The sequence below is a fragment of the Vipera ursinii genome (assembly GCF_947247035.1).
Source record: "Vipera ursinii genome assembly, chromosome: Z".
Taxonomy (NCBI): Eukaryota; Metazoa; Chordata; class Lepidosauria; order Squamata; family Viperidae; genus Vipera; species Vipera ursinii.
Window position 1 is genome coordinate 57,249,377 of NC_139517.1, and position 19,159 is coordinate 57,268,535.

General features: G+C 38.9%; 1 protein-coding gene across 7 annotated transcripts in view; it reads right to left on the reverse strand.

Moving 5' to 3' along the window:
* IKZF1 (IKAROS family zinc finger 1) overlaps positions 1-19,159 on the reverse strand; it is a 115,239-nt gene that overhangs the window by 32,497 nt on the left and 63,583 nt on the right. The gene's annotated exons all lie outside the window — the stretch shown is intronic.

Consider the following 19,159-nt stretch of genomic DNA (forward strand, 5'->3'; position numbering starts at 1 on the left):
GGCTAAATTTTGTTTTATTGATGTAACATTTGTTGCCATCAATTACATTTATTATTTATACATGGTTGTTTATTACATTATTATTTTGTTTTGTACCAAATTTTATTTGATAGTATTTGTTTTCTTTCACCTGGTAATGTTTCACCTTTATGTTTTTCTGTATTGCTTTCTGCTCATTTATTATAATAAAAGACTGACTGATATGTGACTGGATAAACAAGACCAACCTATCAAGCCCTTTCCTAGCTCATTTGCCATAGATCTGGACTACCAAAGCCTTTTTAAATCTTAAAGCAACCAAGCAGAGACTCCATGTATGACTAAGGAGGCAATGGAATATATTTAGTGCGGTGGGCTCAAATGCACATATCTAGTGTGGGATTCAAGTATGTGAACAACTGGTGTGGATGCTGCTTCCGGAAGTCCATTCTGGGCCCAGGCAACAAAAAATTAGCTACTGGTTCTGCTGAAGTGGTGCAAACTGGCTGAATCCCACCACTGCGCATATCTGAAGAAAGGTATGACTTGCACATAGTCATGGTTCCACTTGAGTCCTAGGTGCCCTAAGCAGTCACTAGAGCAGGTGCCAAAACTATTTTTAATAATGGTCATCATTTTCAGAGATTGCCAACTGTAGAATGATATAGCTATTCTTGCTCAAAATCTGACAAGAATTCAGGTTGGACCCATGAAATCTTGTGAGATTCTGCCATTTTCAGTTCCATAAACTCTGTGTTCACTGTAGCAATGGCACATACTACAGTGGTGCCCTAACTTATGTGGAACTCCAAATAAAAGAAAAAGTTAGAAGTCAGGGATCTAGGGAATGAAAGCAAAAAGAAAAAAAAACTATTTTTCTATATATGACCCAGCAGTTGGAAATTGATGTTGGGCTTGGGTAGTGCAGTTTAAAAAAAAATGTTTGGGCTATTAAGGCTACAGGGGGGAATGTGAGATCATCAGAAAATAGAGCTCATTTTTTCCTTCTTTTACTTTGAACATCTTGCCTTACAATGGCTGTATTTATTATTTTATAATTATTTAATTTCATATTTCTTAATTGCCCAACTCCCTTAAAATGTTTATTAGTTTGCTAAAATTGTGCCACTAAAAATGAATTATGACAGTGTGATATGGAGGTAGTCTGGGGGCAGAAAGCTGGCACATGTAATCCACACTGCAGATTGCTCATTCCAATTCTATTCTCTTAATTGTAAGAAAATTAAGTGGAAATATAAGCAGAAATCCTTTCCTATTTGAAAAACAGAATAATTCTGAAGAAAGCAAAGTATACATCAAGAAGAAATAAAGTTAAAAATTGTATTTCTGACATGCCATCTTTTTGTATAGAAAGAGACTTCTTTTCATTTATTTATCTACAAAGGTATCACCTATTCAAAGATTTTAGAAATCTTTTATATTGGAGAGAATACAAATATGTCATTTCTAGTAATATCTACGTATGCTGTTCATAAACCTAGGATTTTATTTCTTTAATAATACAAGTAATCCTCACCCACCAACTGCAATTGTATCCAGCAATTTCACTGTTAAATGACACAATTATTAAGTGAAATATTACATGATCATGTCAGATTTACAACATCAGTTTCACTGTTGTTAAGCAACAAAATCTTCTCGGTGGGAGCGCCTGCCCTCTGGAACCAGCTGCCGGTGGAGCTGAGAACTGCCCCCGACCTTCGATCATTCCGCCGGGGCCTGAAGACCTGGCTCTTCGAGCTCTCGGGCCCAGACTGAGGAGGAATTTTTAATTTGGGGTTCTTTTTAACTGACTACAGGGTTAATTTAATATTTTTTAATTTGGTTCTTAATTTTTGTATTTTGGATTTTTTAATTTCCTGTAAACCGCCCTGAGTCCTCAGGGAATAGGGCGGTATATAAATATAACTAAATAAATAAATAACTAAATAAAATCAAAACACTATAGTTATTAAACATGAATCCCAGAATTGCAACTTGCAGCAACCTGCCAGCTTTTCTGCTGATTTTTGCTTTTTAGAAGCTAGATGTGAAGGTCACAAATGGGGATTATAGATTGTGGGACCCTGCAACCATTGTAAATGTACACCAATTACAAAGCACCTAAATTATAGTCACATGATTACAGGGACAAAGCAATAACAGTTGCATAATCTATAAAAATGTTAATTAAAATTTGTTTTCAGCTCTTCAGACCATATAGACAAAGGGGAGGTAGATGGATTAAAAATGGATAGTAAACAATGGGATAATATGTCTTCATTGTTTTGGCTGATTTCTTATGTATTAAAAGTAAATTTTCTACCATAAAATTATATAGGGTATGGTCATAGATAATATTTGAGAAGCAAAAATAATTTCCCTGTGATCATACTATGACACTGCTACAAGTAGATTTTGTCAACTTCTTCATGTTTGGTAGACCCTAAAACGGGGACCTCCAACCCTCAGTCCATGGAGTAGTACCGGGCTGGAGCATGCCAGCAACTGGTATGCACAAAGGAGCAAAGCCCCATCTGTGGGATGCAGGTAGCACATAAATCCAAGCATTCTCGGGTCCATGGAAAAACCTTTCTCCATGGAATTGGTCCCTGTTGCCCAAAAGGTTGGGGACCTCTGCCCTAAAATACTCCATCTTCCCATTCTGTTTTTTTTTTTATCACAGCAAAACTAGATAATTGAAAATATATATCAGATTGGAGCCAGAATTAATCCATTGAATCAATGGGATAAATAAATCATGATTAATTGATTACCCTATTGATTTAGTGTGTATACTCAAAGTATGACTAAGTATGGATCAAAGTCTGCTTTTATCTTCTTCCAGTTTTAAAAACAAAACATATCTTCATTCTCTCTGGGTGTAAATCTCCCTGAGCACAGTGAAACTTCTTTGTATATAGACATGCTCTGCAATGGTCCAAAAATAATATAGGCTCCTTTGAAGGAGCCTAACTGTAGAAAAGTGTTTTTAATGATCAATTGCTATGAGTTACAAAAGCCTGGTTAACTGGTACTAAGATATTAATTCTTAATCATACTCATTTCAAAAATGCAGACACAATATCCTACCTACTTTCCCACATACTGTCAAAGTGATATCAATTGTTATTACTGATAATTGACAATGACTAAATTATTTTTTATGAGTCAGATCAAACAGAAGGGATGTGAGGAACATTTTAACTTCCGTTAACCTTCTGCCAAATCAGACCACTTGTATAGCACTTCTGATTAACTGGAAATGATGTTACACTGAGATTCCCCCCCCCTCCAAATCTTGGTAAATAATGCTTTACCAATATAAAGTTTAGCTAACACTTGAATCTGGGTATTACATGTGTAAGACATAAGCGGTACCATGTCCAGGCCTGTAATACTTCTGTGTCGAGCAGAATGGTCTGATCTTATAACCACTTCTCCTACTTAGTCACTGCTAGTTTTGACTTAATAACTGTATCATGTGCCTAGTCCTCCATTATCTGACCTCATTTGCAGTTTCTGGGCCCTAGTCAACCAACCAGTGCCTTATTTCTCAATTTTTTGTTCTCATCATTATGAAATCTGAAATCAAGGCATAAGTATTATTTTATCAATCAAACAAAAGAATCTTAATCAATTAGCCATGCACTTCTGTATGTAGAAAAGTAAATATATACTATTCAAAGTCCTTCTTTTATTTACATGGTTACAGGGCCCTATATGTAGATGTTACTAAGCATTTAATTCTCTCTTGATATAAATGGTATTTTTTTCATATGCCTCTATCAAATAGATAAATTAGGCTTTTCTCTACGCTAACTGATCTATGTGCAGTGCTTTTTTTGTAAAAGAAAAAGGTGCCGGAACTCACACATGTCATACAACCTGCCTTGCCTACCTTACAAGGTACCATCCAAAAAAGGTGCCAGAACTCCGTTCTGAGTGTTCTATGAGAAAAAAGCCCTGTCTATGTGTAACACTAACATTATTTGTAAGCTTGAAAAAAATACAAGGAGATAAAAGTTAAATGACAAAGGCAAGAACAAAAAAACAAAGACATCAAGAAATACATGAGTTACTGAAGTTACATGTACAGATGAAAAATATAAGCAATATCTGGCCATCACAACTACAGAATACTTACTAGAAAAAGATTTGGGGATGATGGTGTGGAAATCCTTAAAGCCTTCAGCCCCATATGCAGCTGCAATAAAGAAGGTAAAGAGGATGCTAGATTGTAAGGTGGTCAAGCAGCACAAGATGAAGAATCATAACATACATTGCTTCTATGAAAGAGACTGGCATCACTATTCATAGAGATAATGTAAATAGAGGACAGAATAATAGGGATGCAAACTCTTGATATTTAATGAAGTGTTTTCATATTTGGAAGAATGTAAGAGGAATTTTTCAGTACAGTTTAAGTGCTTAGAGTGATTCCACTCTAAAATAAACAAAAATCAAGCTATTTAATTAGCATATGTGAGGTTTTCTTCTACACTGTAAGATAACCATTTTTTTGTTAAAAAAGGGAATTTTTGGGCTTTGGTACTGTGTGTTCACTTGGAAGATAAGACCATTTAAACATTTATAAGCATCATACAGTAAGTAGAATTGGAAAGTGAAGTACAAATAAAACTTAAAATGCAAAAATAATATTTACAAGATGTAGTATGGCGGATCTGGGAAAGAATTTTTTGCTTTGGGTAAGGAAGCTAAAACTTAGAATCATGAAATGGGAGGGGGCAATTTAGACAACGATTTTTCATATAGCAGTTCAAATCAAATCATCCAGATAGTTACGTGGCCTTTACTTAAATAGGAGGAGCCCAACATGTAGGAAATTCTATTGTCTTATTATTATATTTTTTCCCCCAAATCAAAATCTGTTTCCTATAATGCAGGCATGCCAAACTGCAGACCCATGGGCTGGATGCATCATGCCAAAACTGCACCCACCCTATTGCCAGCAATAGGGAAAAAATCATGATATGTTGCACAACATCACGTAACGTCACGAGTTTGACATGCCTAAAAAGGCAAAGGTAAAGGTTCCCCTGCACATGAGTGCTAGTTGTTTCCAACTCTAGGGGCTGGTGCTCATCTCCATTTCAAAGCCGAAGAGCCAGCGTTTGTCCAAGCATGTGTCCGTGGTCATGTGGCCGGCATAACTAGATGCCAAAGGCACATGGAACGCTGTTACCTTCCCACCATAGTGGTCCCTATTTTTCTACTTGCATTTTTACGTTGGCAGAAGCTGGGACAAGTAACAGGTGCTCACTCTGTTATGCAGCACTTGGGATTTGACCCGCCAAACTGCCGACCTTCTGATCAGCAAGCTCAGCGCCTTACCCACTGAGCCACCATGTCCCTTTTTTGACATGCCTGCTATAATGTAAATCCATTATTCTGAGATATGTTGATTATATTGATAGAGAATAGGCTTCTGTGCAATATTCTTTTGGGTACTTAAGGGTGCAATTCCCCATTCAATTTTTTTTAAAAAAACACTAAATATTTTGCATTGCTTCTGTACATCCTTATAGAACTTAGTGTCATATTTCCTAACCCATCCTTATCCCCCTTCTCTGATTTTTTTCAAGGTGTCTAAATCTTTCCTAAAAAATGCTCAGATGCTGTTTGTCTATTTTGCAGTCACATCCAACTACTGATATATAGTCAGCTTATAATCAGCTATTATTTCCAAAACTTGTCCACATACATTGTTATTCCTCTTTCAATATATCTACATTCGATTCTGTTTGATAAATGAAGAACTTTGCATTTATTTGTTGAATATTTATTTTGTAATTTTCAGGTAACTTTCTCAAAGTCATGAATTGTATTCATTTATTTATCTCCTAGGTATTTTAAAAAAATCTCACAATTTTGTACCATTTAACATAATACAAGGTAGAAAGGATTTTGGAAATTTTCTAGTCCAATCCCCTGCTCTTATATCATTCCAGATAAATGGTTGTCCAATCTGTTCTTGAAAACATCCAGTGATGGGATGCTCACAATTTCTGGTGGGAAGCCATTAATTCTCACTGTCAGGAAATTTCTTCTTAGTACTAGGTTGTATCTCTCTTTAGTGACCTTCCACTAGTTACTTCTTATCCTGCCCTCAGGTACTTTGGAGAATAGATAGATTCTCTGTGAGAGCCCCTCAGTACTGGAAGACTGCTTTCATGTCACCCCAGTCCTTCTCATGCAGCCAAGCAATAACTATATGGCATTTCACATGATACTTACCACTACTTTGATGATGATCCATGGGTTTTTCAAGCCAGTTTTATATCAACATGCCATGTCACTTAAGTAATGCCATATTAGTTTGCTAAGCAGAAAGTTAAACTTTGTCAAGTTTTTGTTGCTGAAATCAAGATATATTTTCCCTTATTACATCCCCAGAATTCACTAACGAAGTTATCTAATAAAACAAGTAGAGGGGTTTAGTCTGAAAAGAATTATTTCTTATATTCACTTCTGGTAATGGCCATATTATTTGCCACATGTTGAAAACTGATTATGTTTTAGTTTACAGTTTCTCTGGTTTTAATATCAAGGTGCCTGATCTGATCAGAATAGATCTGGAAGCGACTGGAGGTCTTCTAGACCATATCATTTCAGACAAGTGGCTGTCCAGTCTCTTCTTAAAAACCTTGAATGATTTAGCACCCACAACGTCTGAAGGCAAGCTGTTTCACTGGTTAATTGTCCTCACTGTTAGGAAGTGTCAGAATCCCCTTAAATGTCTCTTTTCATGGCTCTGCCATTCTAGTGGGAGGCTTGCTCTGTTGAGAGGGAGGACTTATGGATGTATTTCCTCTACTTTGTTCTTTCTGAATTTTGATGTATCTCTCTGGGTGTGAAAAGAGGAAAGGAATGTGCCAGGGGCCATCTGCCTTATCTCCACTCCATTGTGAACTCTGGTGAAGAGCCTAGGCACCGTCCCTTATCAGCTCCGGTTCCCATAACAACTTTGCATCTGTGGATTGGCTGGACATAAACTGGACAGTTGAGCTCTGGGATGGGGTTTGTGTGAACGAGAGGTTTAATGTAGCAATTTGCATGGGAAATCTTTAGAACTTGCTTTGCTCTCCTGCTATCACTAACTCTCAATAAAAGTTCCTACTTGAAACAATGCCAGTTTCAAGAGTTCTGCTTTCTTGGGAGAATTAGCTGAGGCAGGTCCTTACATTAAGCAAGATCTGCAAAGTGGTCAACCTGGAGAGGCATCCGCCCTACTGTGGGGACTATGCACACTATGTAGCTCCAGGGCAGTGAGCAGACGACTCTGAGTGTGGGGAAGAGCTTGCCAAAAAGACTCACCCCAAGTCTTCCTTTGGATGGATGGAAGAGAGGGGTGCCATGGAGAAATCCGCCAGGCTGAGGTGGTTGTTTGGTATGGGGAAAAGGGAAGACTGGGGCAGAAGTAACCTTCACCCAAGGCAGCTGAAAGCCAAGCTAGAGGTGTGAGATGGAATTGTTTGGTGACAATGAAGAAGCTGAGGGAGAACTGGATCCAACTGACCAGATCCTGAAGGGGGCAATGTATTTCATGGTAGAGGCGTTCCAGGACCTAAAGGATGCCACAGAAGGAGAAGTAAGGAACAACTCGAAGAGACTGGGAGAAGCAAAAGTGATGCCATAGTCACTGAGGCAGTGGTGAGCTCCACTGGCATGGCAGTGACCATCCCAGCTGCCCTCAGTCAGCCATGGCCCTTGGAGCCAACTTTCCTCAAGTCACAAGAGGAAGAATCCTGCAACCTGAGCTTGAGCCAAAGCTGGTCCCCCTGGGAGTGAAATTTGATGGGGAAAACCTTGCCCACATCCTCACCTACATGTAGGTGTATGGAAGAACCATCCCTAGTGAGGAAGCTAGGGTCAGGGTCATCACCCTGGCTCTGGAAGGAGATGCCGCCTGGTGATGGTGACCCTGCACAGCTCAAATGCCCCAGAGCTACAGAATTTCAATCGCTTTATGTCAGCCCTGAGATAGTGATTTGAAGATCACTTAGCTAACAGGAAGACATGAGATTGCATAAAAATGATCAGTCAAGGGTGACACCCCATAGCCAAGTACACAGAGGAGTTCCAGAACCTGGCATGTTGCCTCAATTGGCCAGAGGACATCCTAGTGAGCTGCTTCCAGGATGGGCTTAATGAAGACCTATACAATGACCTATACAACCATGGGGCCCCAGTTCACCTACACAACTGGTGCATCATGGCTGAAAAGGCAGATATCAAACAGAACCACAACCCATACAGATTGGAGAAGACTTGGAAGAGGTCTCTCCTGGAAAAGAAATGAGAGGGAAGGTGTTTTCAAAACTAGACTTGTAGGAGACTTACTTAGAGGATTATAGAAGGGGATGAATGGAAGACTGTGTTTAACTGTCCCCTTGGCTGTTTCCAGTTTAAAGTATTCTCCTTTGAATTACAAGGAGCTCGTGCTGTGTTCATGATAAATAAGGTGCTTCACGAGCACTTATACAAGGAAGTTTTGGTGTACCTGGGTAATATCTTAATTTACATGGAAACTAAAGTGGAATATGTAAAATTGATCAGAGAGGTCTTGAAAAAACTCTGAGTGGCTAAGCTGTATGCTAAGTTGTCAAAGTGTGAATTTCACCAAGAGAAGATTATTTGGTTTATTGCAATTTGCATGAAAGGGTGGAGATGGATTCAGAAAAGGTATGGGCTGTGCTAGAATGGGAGGTTCCATACACCAGAAAACAACTGCAAAGCTTCCTGGGCTTTGCTAACTCCTACAGGCAATTCATCTCCTCCTTCTCATAGATCACCCTCTCCATCACAAACTTACTGAGAATGAAGGGACGGGACAAGCTGAAGTCCAGCTAGCTGTTAAAGTGGACCATGGAATGCCAAGCTGAATTCAAGAAATTAAAGAGACTTTTTTTTCCTGTGGAGCCAGTTCTGAAGCACCCAGAGCCAGAGTGCCATTTATTATTCAAGCTGAGGCAAGCGATGTGGTGGTGGGGGCAGTCTTACTTCAGGAAAACAAACAAGGAAAGCTAAAACCCTGTGCTTACACAAGAAAGCTAACTGAGACAGAACAAAACTGGGCAGTGTGGGAGAATGAGGATTACTTGGTGAGGTGGCCTCTTCTCACCTGGAGGCATTTTTTAGAGGGAAGCAAAATTACTTTCCAGGTCTGGAAGACCATAAAAACCTGGAAGTGCTGAATACCCCAAGAAAACTGTCCCCCAAATGGTCCCCAATGGGCACAGTACTTCCAATGGTTCAATTTTATTTTATGCTACCTGCTGATGGGAAAAGCTTCCTTGTTAGCTTGTTAGCGGCAAAGTTGTGTCCGACCCATTGAGACCCTATGGACAACGTTCCTCCAGGCCTTCCTGTCTTCTACCATCTTCTGGAGTCCAGTTAAGCTCACGCCTACTGCATCAGTGACTCCATCCAGCCACCTCATTCTCTGTCATCCCCTTCTTCTCTTGCCCTCAACCTTTCCCAGCATTAGGCTCTTCTTCCTTCTCATTTGGTGGCCAAAGTATTTGAGTTTTAGCTTCAGGATCTGGCCTTCTAAAGAGCAGTCAGGGTTGATCTCCTCCAGGACTGACCGGTTTGATCGCCTTGCAGTCCAAGGGACTCGCAGGAGTCTTCTCCAGCACCATAGTTCAAAGGCTTCAATTCTTTGGCGCTCAGCCTTTCTTCTGGTCCAGCTTTCACTGCCATACATTGCAACTGGGAAGACCATAGCCTTGACTATACACACTTTTGTTGACAGGATGATGTCTCTGCTTTTTAGTGTGCTGTCTAGATTTGCCATGTCTTTCCTCCCGAGGAGCAAACATCTTTTAATTTCTTGGCTACAGTCCCCATCTATGGTGATCTTGGAGCCCAGGAAAATAAAATCTGTCATTACCTCCATTTCTTCCCCATCTATTTGCCAGGAATTGAGAGGGCCGGATGCCATGATCTGGTTTTCTTAATGTTAAGTTTCAACCCAACTTTTGCAATCTCCTTCTTCACCTGCAACAAGAGGCTCTTTAGTTCTTCTTCACTTTCTGCCATTAGAGTGGTATCATCTCCATATCTTAAGTTGTTGATATTTCTTCCGGCAATCTTAATTCCAACTTTTGATTAATCTAGCCCTGCCTTTCTCATGATGTGCTTTGCATATAAGTTAAATAGGCAGGGCGACAGCCTTGCCAGACTCCTTTCCCAATTTTGAACCAATCAATGGTTCTGTGTCCAGTTCTCACTGTTGCTTTCTGGCCCACATATAGGTTTCTCAAGAGACAAATAAGATCGTTTGGTACACCCATCTCTTTAAGAACTTAAGATTTTAAATAGCTCAGCTGGAATACTGTCACCTCCACTAGCTTTGTTGTTGCTCAGCTTTTCTAAGGCCCACTTCACTTCACTTCTAGGATGTGTGGCTCGAGGTCAGTGACATCATTGTGATTACCAGGGACATTAAGTTCATTCTTGTATAGATCTTCTGTGTAATTTTTCCACCTCTTCTTAATCTCTTCTGCCTCTGTTAGGTCCCTGCCATTTTGGTCCTTTATCATGCCCATTTTTGCATTAAACATTCCCTTCATCTCTCCAATTTTTTTGAAAAGATCTCTGGTCCTCCCTGTTCTATTGTTTTCTTCTATTTCTTTGCACTGTTCATTTAAGAAGGCATTCTTATCTCTTCTAGCTATTCTCTGGAATTCTGCATTCAATTGGGCATATCTTTCTTTTTCTCCCTTGCCTTTTGCTTCCCTCCTTTCCTCAGCTATTTGCAAAGCTTCCTCAGACAGCCATTTTGCTTTCTTGCACTTCTTTTTTTGGGAGATGGTTTTGGTTGCTACTTGTTGTACAATGTTGTGAACCTCTATCCATAGTTCTTCAGGCACTCTGTCTATCAGATCTAATTCCTTAAATCTATTTGTCACCTCTACTGTATATTCAATAGGGATATGATTTAATTCATACCTTAGTGGCCTAGTGCTTTTCCTTACTTTCTTCAGTTTAAGCCTAAACCTTGCAATGAGAAGCTCATGGTCTGAGCCACAGTCAGCTCCTGGTCTTGTTTTTACTGACTGTATAGAGCTTCTCCATCTTTGGCTGCAGAGCACGTAGTCAATCTGATTTCTGTGTTGACCGTCTGGTGATGTCCATGTGTAAAGCCATCTCTTGGGTTGTTGGAAAAGAGTGTTTGCTATGACAATCGTATTCTCTTGACAAAATTCTATCAGCCTGTGCCCTGCTTCATTTTGTACTCCAAGGCCAAACTTGCCTGTTATTCCGGTTATCTTTTGGCTTCCTACTTTAGCATTCCAATCCCCCATGATGATAAGAACATCATTTTTTGGTGTTAGTTCTATAAGGTGCTGTAGGGCTTCATAGAACCGGTCAATTTCATCCTCTTCAGCACTGGTGGTTGGGTATAGACTTGAATCTCTGTGGTATTGAATGGTTTGCCTTGGGTTCGAACTGAGATCATTCTATCATTTTGAGGATTGTATCCCAGTATTGCTTTTCCTATTCTTTTATTGACTATGAAGGCTACTCCATTTCTTCTGAGGGATTCTTGCCTGCAGTAGTATACCTGATGGTCATCTGAATTAAATTCACCCATTCCTGTCCATGTTAGTTCGCTGATACCTAAGATGTCGATGTTCAGTCTTGTCATCTCTTCTTTGACCACGTCCAGCTTTCCTTGATTTATGGATCTTACATTCCAGGTTCCTATGGAGAGAAAATCTTTACAGCATTGGACTTTCCTTTCTTTTTGGCTTTGGCCCAGTCACTTCATTCTTTCTGGTGCTACTAGTACTAGCTCTCTGCTCTTCTCCAGTAGCATATTGGATGCCTTCTGATTTGAGGGGCTCATCTTCCAGCATCATATCATTTTGCATTTTTGTACTGTCCATGTGGTTTTCATGGCGAAGATACTGGAGTGGGTTGCCACTTCCTTCTCCAGTGGATCACGTTTTGTCAGAACTCTGCTATGACCTTTCTGTCTTGGGTGGCCATGCATGGCATAGCTCATAGCTTCATTGAATTATGCAAGCCCCTTCGCCATGACAAGGCAGTAATCCATGAAGGGGAAAAACTTCCTAGCAGATGCCTTATCTAGGTTACCAAAATATAACAGTGTTAAGACAGAAATAGTTAAACCCATGCTTACAATGCAGCAGCTAGCAGCAGCAGTGACTACAAGACCACAGTTAAAGGGTAAACCCCTACTAAACACCACTGTCACATCTGAATTCAAACATGCATTGTACAAAGATGACTGGTTCCTGAGCCACAAAAGCCTCTGTTCCATGTGAAACTGTATGTGCCAGCCAGCCAGAGACTAAAGACTATGCAAATCTACCATGATTCCAAAGCAGCTGGGCACTTTGTATTCGTGAAAATGTTACTTACATAAAACAACTATTTTGGTGGCCCTCCATAAAAAAAGATGTGGAGGGTTATGTCGTCACCTGCAGCAGCAAAATGAAAGCAAGGAAAGACACCGTATCTATCAGTTACATGGAACCCCCTCTTTCAGGGGGTCTAATTTACCTCAAAGTTCTGGAGGACATTTTTTGACCTTTTGGGCTTTGACCAGGGCCTGACATTTAGTCATCATCCTCAAACCAATGGTGGGACAGAATGAACGAACTCGGTACTAAAGTAATACCTACAATGTTTTATTAACTATTAACAGGATAACTGGACTGACCTCTTGCTATTTGCTGAAATAGCATACAATAATGTGGTCCATTCTAGCATGGGGTTCACTCCTTTTCAAGTGGCCACCGGCCAAGTTTTCAACCCCATGCCTGAAATGCCAAATAAAGAGCCCACCATCCCTTCCCGTGAGGAATGGAAAACAATTGCTAAACACCTGGCCAGTAGTAAAAAAAAAATTTAGATGAAGCCAGAGCAGCTTATAAGGCTCAGACAGATAAGAAAAGAGTGGAACCTAAACATTTCAAAATAGGGGACTGGGTATACCTGTCTACTAAGTTCCTTCAGTCATTGCAGCCATCAAAGAAGCTGAGGTCCAAATTTGTGAGTCTGTTTCCAATAAAATACATCATAAACTCTGTCACAGTAGAACTGGATCTCCCAAAACCCTTAAGGCAAATCCACCCTGTATTCCACTGCAGCCTGTTAAAACCTGAAATAAAATAACCTCTCCTTTAAAGCCCGTAGCTCCCCTGCACCTCATGGTAGAGGGTGAACAACAACAATTAAGGAGATCTTAGATTTATGCAAATACCATGGGGCTACAAAATACCTCTCAAAATGAACAGGTTCAAAAAAACATGTTAAAGCACCCAAACTGCTCAAATGGTTTCATGCTTGTTACCCAAACAAACCTGATTAACCTATTATCTTTTTTTCTCCCTACTTTATTAATTTTTGTCTCTCCAGGTAGACTTCTCCTTCCTTTAAGGGGGGAAGCATGTTAGAATCCCTTCAATGTTTCTTTTCAGGGGTTTGCCGTTCTAGGGGGAGGGGGAGGCTTGCTGTGCTGGGAGAGGGGGCTAATGGATGTATTTCCTCTACTTCATTCTTTCTAAACTTTAATATATCTCTTTGGATGTGAAAAGGGGAAAGGAATGTGCCAGGGGGCATCTGCCTTATCTCCACTCCTTTGCAAGATCTGGTGAAGAGCCTGGGAACCATCCCTTATCAGCTCCAATTCCCATAACAACTTCACACCTGTGGATTGGCTGGACGTGAACTTGACAGTTGGGCTCTGGGGTGGGGTTTGTGTGAACGAAAGGTTTAATGTAGAAATTTTGTGGGAAATCTTTAGATCTTGCTTTGCTCTCCTGCTATCACTAACTCTCAATAAAAGTTCCTGCTTGAAACAATGCCAGTTTCAAGAGTTCTGCTTTCTTGGAAGAATTAGCTGAGGCAGGTTCTTACAGGAAGTTTCTCCTTAATTCTAGGTTGCTTCTCTCCTTGATTAGTTTCCATCCTTTGTTTCTTGTCTTGCCTTCTTATGCTTTGGAAAATAAATAGACCCCCTCCTTGTGGCAGCCTCTCAAATACTGGAATACCACTATGTCCCCACTAGTCCTTCTTTTCTATAGACTGGCCATTCCCAAATCTTGCAACCGTTCTTCATATGTTTTAGTCTCCAGGCCTTTAATCATCTTAGTTTCTCTTCTTTGTACTTTTTCCAAGGTCTGAACATCTTTTGTAATATGATGACCAAAACTGATGCAGTATTACAGATGTGACCTTACTATGGCTTTATAAAGCAATACCAATACTTTATGTGATTTTTATTCTATGCCTCTGTTTATGCAACCAAGGATTGCATTAGCTTTTTTCACTGCTGCCATACACTGCTGACTCATGTTTAAGTGATTGTCCACTAGGACTCCATCTGTAGATCTTTTTATCACTGTAAAATTCCTGGAAGAGTTGATGAATTATACATATGCAGGGGATGTTACAAAGAGTTTTAATAAGTTCATGTTAATCTTTTCAGGAAACTCTGGATTTTTTCTAATTGATTAAAGAAACAGCAATTCAGCTTAATGTATTAAATCCTTCTTTGCCTAGAAGTTGAATTCTAAATAACTATTAAGACTGCTAAAAGAAAAAAAACTTTCTCCCCAAAATAAACAAATCTCCCCCTGAACAATCAAAGAAATGAGCACAACCAATTGCAGAGGCTGGTGATTTGAAACTGGAATTAAACATCAAATATAAGACCACCAATCAGGAACGGTAGCTTATTTTCTTTCTAACTGTGCTTATATTAAGAAGAATTATAAATTATGAACATAATGTTCCAATATTTATTTGGCAGTAAGTTGATGACAAGATTTGAGCAAACATTTGTGGGGGGAAACATCAGACAAACTATTGGAATACAATGCTATTGTACCCAAGTTTAATTTAAAAACTGGAAAATTTACATGAGCAATATAAGGTTCTCATGGATCCAGTTCAACAAGGCCTAAATAGGCAAACTTCCCTCTGCAATCTAAACCTGTTCATTCCAAAGCATCCACAGTGATTTAGACTGAAGCCAATCAATGCTTTGTGCTACTGAACAATTTTATATTTGAAAATACTGTATGTTGTGAGATATACAAAGAAATAGCTGCCAGGGATGGGTAGAAGGTTATTCATTTACAAAATGGCTTCCATAGTGAGTACACATTTATCACAAAACACACTAGCAAGCTGCAAGATGCTGTCTACCAATTTTATCTTTTTAATATTTCTTTTGGAGTGTATGTTTTCTAAACCCTATTTGAAAAGCTGTGAAGTTTTGAAATCTGTGGCTTGTGTCCGTACAATTGCTGAAAGGTAAGGAAGGCTATATTATCATAATGATTCAGTGATTGTGATTTTCTATGATTAATTATCATCTAACTATTCATTTTGCTTAGTTCTGTTTCCCCTCTCCCTTCATCACATTTTAAAAGGGAGTAGGCAACAGCTGATCAAAATTGACTTTTGTTTCCTAAAGTTCTGAATATGAGTTGCTTCCATATAGATTCTGGAAGGCCATAGAGGACAGCAGAGCCAAAGAGCTGACAAAGAGCTGTATTGAAATGGAAGCTAAGAATATCAAGTCCCCTAGGGAACAAGAGAGCACAGCTGAGCCAGCAAATCACTCCTTCCCCCATCTAACTTAACTGGAAATCTCAACCTATTGCTTCTCTCTCTCCTGTGCAACATCCACAAAGACAGCAATTCTGGGCTTTTGTTGGTTTTCTTCCTTTCTCCATAGTACTTCCCCTTTCTCCCCTTAGCCTTTTCTTCCTCATCAGCTTGAGATGGCTTGGACATTTTCACTTGGCATTGTTTCTACTCCCAAACCTTCAGAGCACTTTGTTTGCTCTACTATGTGATCACTTCATCACTTATCCTTGCACCTGAAATATAAAAGATGCTCAAGTAAAATAAATCTCTTTGCTTCCATTCTATATAGAAAGAGGAAAATCTAAATGGTAGTTCTATTGCCTCTCCTTCTGTGTTTTCAATTGAAATTTATTTTGTTGATAGGAAGGAAAAGATGTCTGGCCATCAAGCTGTTTATTCTTCCTACATATACATTTCTACTAAGAGATTTCATTAAAGCATGATAGAGCAGTTTTGCAGACAGTTATTTTTCCCAGAAGCTCTAACCATGTTTGGAGGGAATAGTCTTAAAAGGTAAATGTTCCCCCGCACATGCGTGCTAGTCGTTTCCGACTCTAGGGGCCGGTGCTCATCTCCGTTTCAAAGCTGAAGAGCCAGCGCTTGTCCGAGGACGTCTCCATGGTCATGTCGTTGGCATGACTAGACGCCAAAGGTGCATGGAACGCTGTTACCTTCCCACTGTAGTGGTCCCTATTTTTCTACTTGCATTTTTACGTGCTTTCGAACTGCTAGGTTGGCAGAAGCTGGGATGAGTAACAGGCACTCGGGATTCAACCCGCCAAACTGCTGACCTTCTGATTGACAGGCTCAGTGTCCCAACCCACTGAGCCACCACATCCCTTATTGGAATAGTCTTAAAACCTCCCTATGTGCATATTGCTAAGAGAGTGATATCTCACTTGAGACCCAATGTCAGAATTGGATTAAGAAAAGAATCTGATATGTTCTCTCTATGTAAGCAGGGAAAATCAAGCTCAAGAATAGTATTTATCAGGGGATCTGAAACTGCTAGAAGGATTAAGAATGCACTTGCTGATAAGAGTGAATATACTATTGTAGAGGGCTCTTAATTCAGATGGCAGAAAGTAGAGTGAGGGAAAGGTTCCCCAAATTATTGTTTTGCAGCCTGGACTACAACTCTTTTCCTAAACCAGGAAAAATGTTTCCAGGGATGCAAACAGTCTCAACTTTTTTAAGCAGCCCTACTTTTCCCAGGATTCTTTAGCAGTCATATAGGAAAAGACAAAGCTATTTTAAATATGTCCAGGCAAGTGCTTGACAATATTGCTCTGCCTCAGCAAGAAGTTTTCTGATAGGAGAAAGAGATAACTCTTCATCTTTTATAATTCTTTGATCTTTCAATTAGTTGAATTGTTAATAACCAAACATCTCAGACATTAAAATGCTTTAGGCCAAATGTGCAAACAAGAGTTGATTAGCATTAGTACTGGAGGCAATAATTTTTGTTTACTCTCAGGTATTAATTTCATTAAATTTTCTTGATTACTGTAGCTCCAAGAGGAGGAATAGCAGAAGAATCCATTCCAAAAATATTTGGTAGATCTCTGTTAGAGAGACAGAACTTGAGATTTTTTTTCTTGCTTACTCATTGAATCTAGGAAATATAAGACTAATATTTAATTCCATGCTTCAGCATTTGCTGTCATTTTGTAATCTTTCTCAAGAGCAAAATCTTCTGAACAACAGCCAATGACACAAATAGAAGTAAACTCTTCATCTCCTATTGATAAAAGGAGAACAAGAGAACTTCAGCAAAAACACATGATGGATTTATTTATTTATTATGTATAATGTATTTAACATGATGCTTTCCTCTTGCTGGTATATGACCATAATAAAGATTTGTTGTCTAATTCCAAATTAATCTGAGTGGATTGCAGTGTATCAAAACAACATAGACACAATATAACAAAAACAAACCAACAATAGAATCAGATTCAGACAAAGAAAAAAAGAAAGAATGAGGAAGCAAGATGAGGAATCTGGCAAACACTGCAACATCCCACCACAACTAACTTCCAACAAAGAGGGCTCCTGGGAGAAGGGCCAGGTCTTCAAGGCCCTTTGGAACATTATAAGGGTATTTTAAGGGTTGGAGCCATCCAGATCGCAAGAGGAACCTCATTCAAGAGGGCAGATGTAGCAGGGAAGACATGTTTCCTGGATCCTGATAGATGAGATTGTTTAATTGAATGAACCTGGAGCATGCCAACCTTGGTGGAGCCTTGGTGGAGCAGTGGGCTAATGCCTCCTTAAGTAACACCAGCTGCCTGCAATTAGTGCAGGTTCGCATCCCACCAGTCTCAAGGTTGACTCAGCCTTCCATCCTTCTGAGGTAGGTAAAATGAGGACCCAGATTGTTGGGGGCAATAAGCTGACTTTGTAATAATGCCGCTGGGGGGGGAAAGCCCTAATAAGCAGGCATATACATAGAATGAAGGCTATTGCTAAGCACATTGGTTTGTGCTTAAATTGTGGGCCGCCCTGAGTCTTCGGAGAAGGGCGGGATATAAATGGGATTAAAATAAAATAAAATAAAATAAAATAAAATAAAATAAAATAAAATAAAATAAAATAAAATAAAATAAAATAAAATAAAATAAAATAAAATAAAATAAAATAAAATAAAATAATAAAATAAAATAATAAAATAAAATAAAATAAAATAAAATAAAATAAAATAAAATAAAATAAAATAAAATAATAAAATAAAATAAAATAAAATAAAATAAAATAAAATAAAATAAAATAAAATAAATAAAATAATAAAATAATAAAATAAAATAAAATAAAATAAAATAAAATAAAATAAAATAAAATAAATAAAATAAAATAAAACCTATCCACTTGAGGTGACATCAAGGAAGCTGGCAGTTGCTCAAATAACCAGGCCCTGTGCCATGAAAGATTTATACATTTTGCAATGGCCTGATTCCTTCATTTGACTTTTATACACTATTTTCTCTTTGATGCAGACAAAGCATTAACTTTCAATAGCAGCCACTCTCAGATACTGGAGGTTGATTTGCAGTTCATAATACAACTGGGTTTCCACATCCTCCTCATATTGCTGAAGAGGAAGAAGCTGCAAATAATGAAATATAGGAATGCAGGAAAAAGAGGAAGCAGTAGACAGCTGAGAGCCCAACTGAAATAAAAAGAATTATGGAGAAGTGACAGAAAGGGAAACCCAGACCAGGAATTGCACTTGGTGGCTTATTTACTTGAAAAACAACAAGTTACCAACAAAAAAGGTGGTCTCTTTCACGAAGAACCCAGCCTTCAATATTCAAAGGTAGGGCTGTTTTTCAATGTACAAAAACCTGTATAGTAAGTATCAACATAGATTAAGGATCCTCCTTCCAATTTTGCCTACAGTTTATCTCATTGTTTTTACAGTGCACATGTTTGTTCTCAGAGTATTTATTTAAATGTTATTTGTCAACACCTCTTTAAATATCTACCCCAAATGAATTTACAGCCTTGGTTATGTGTGATCCAC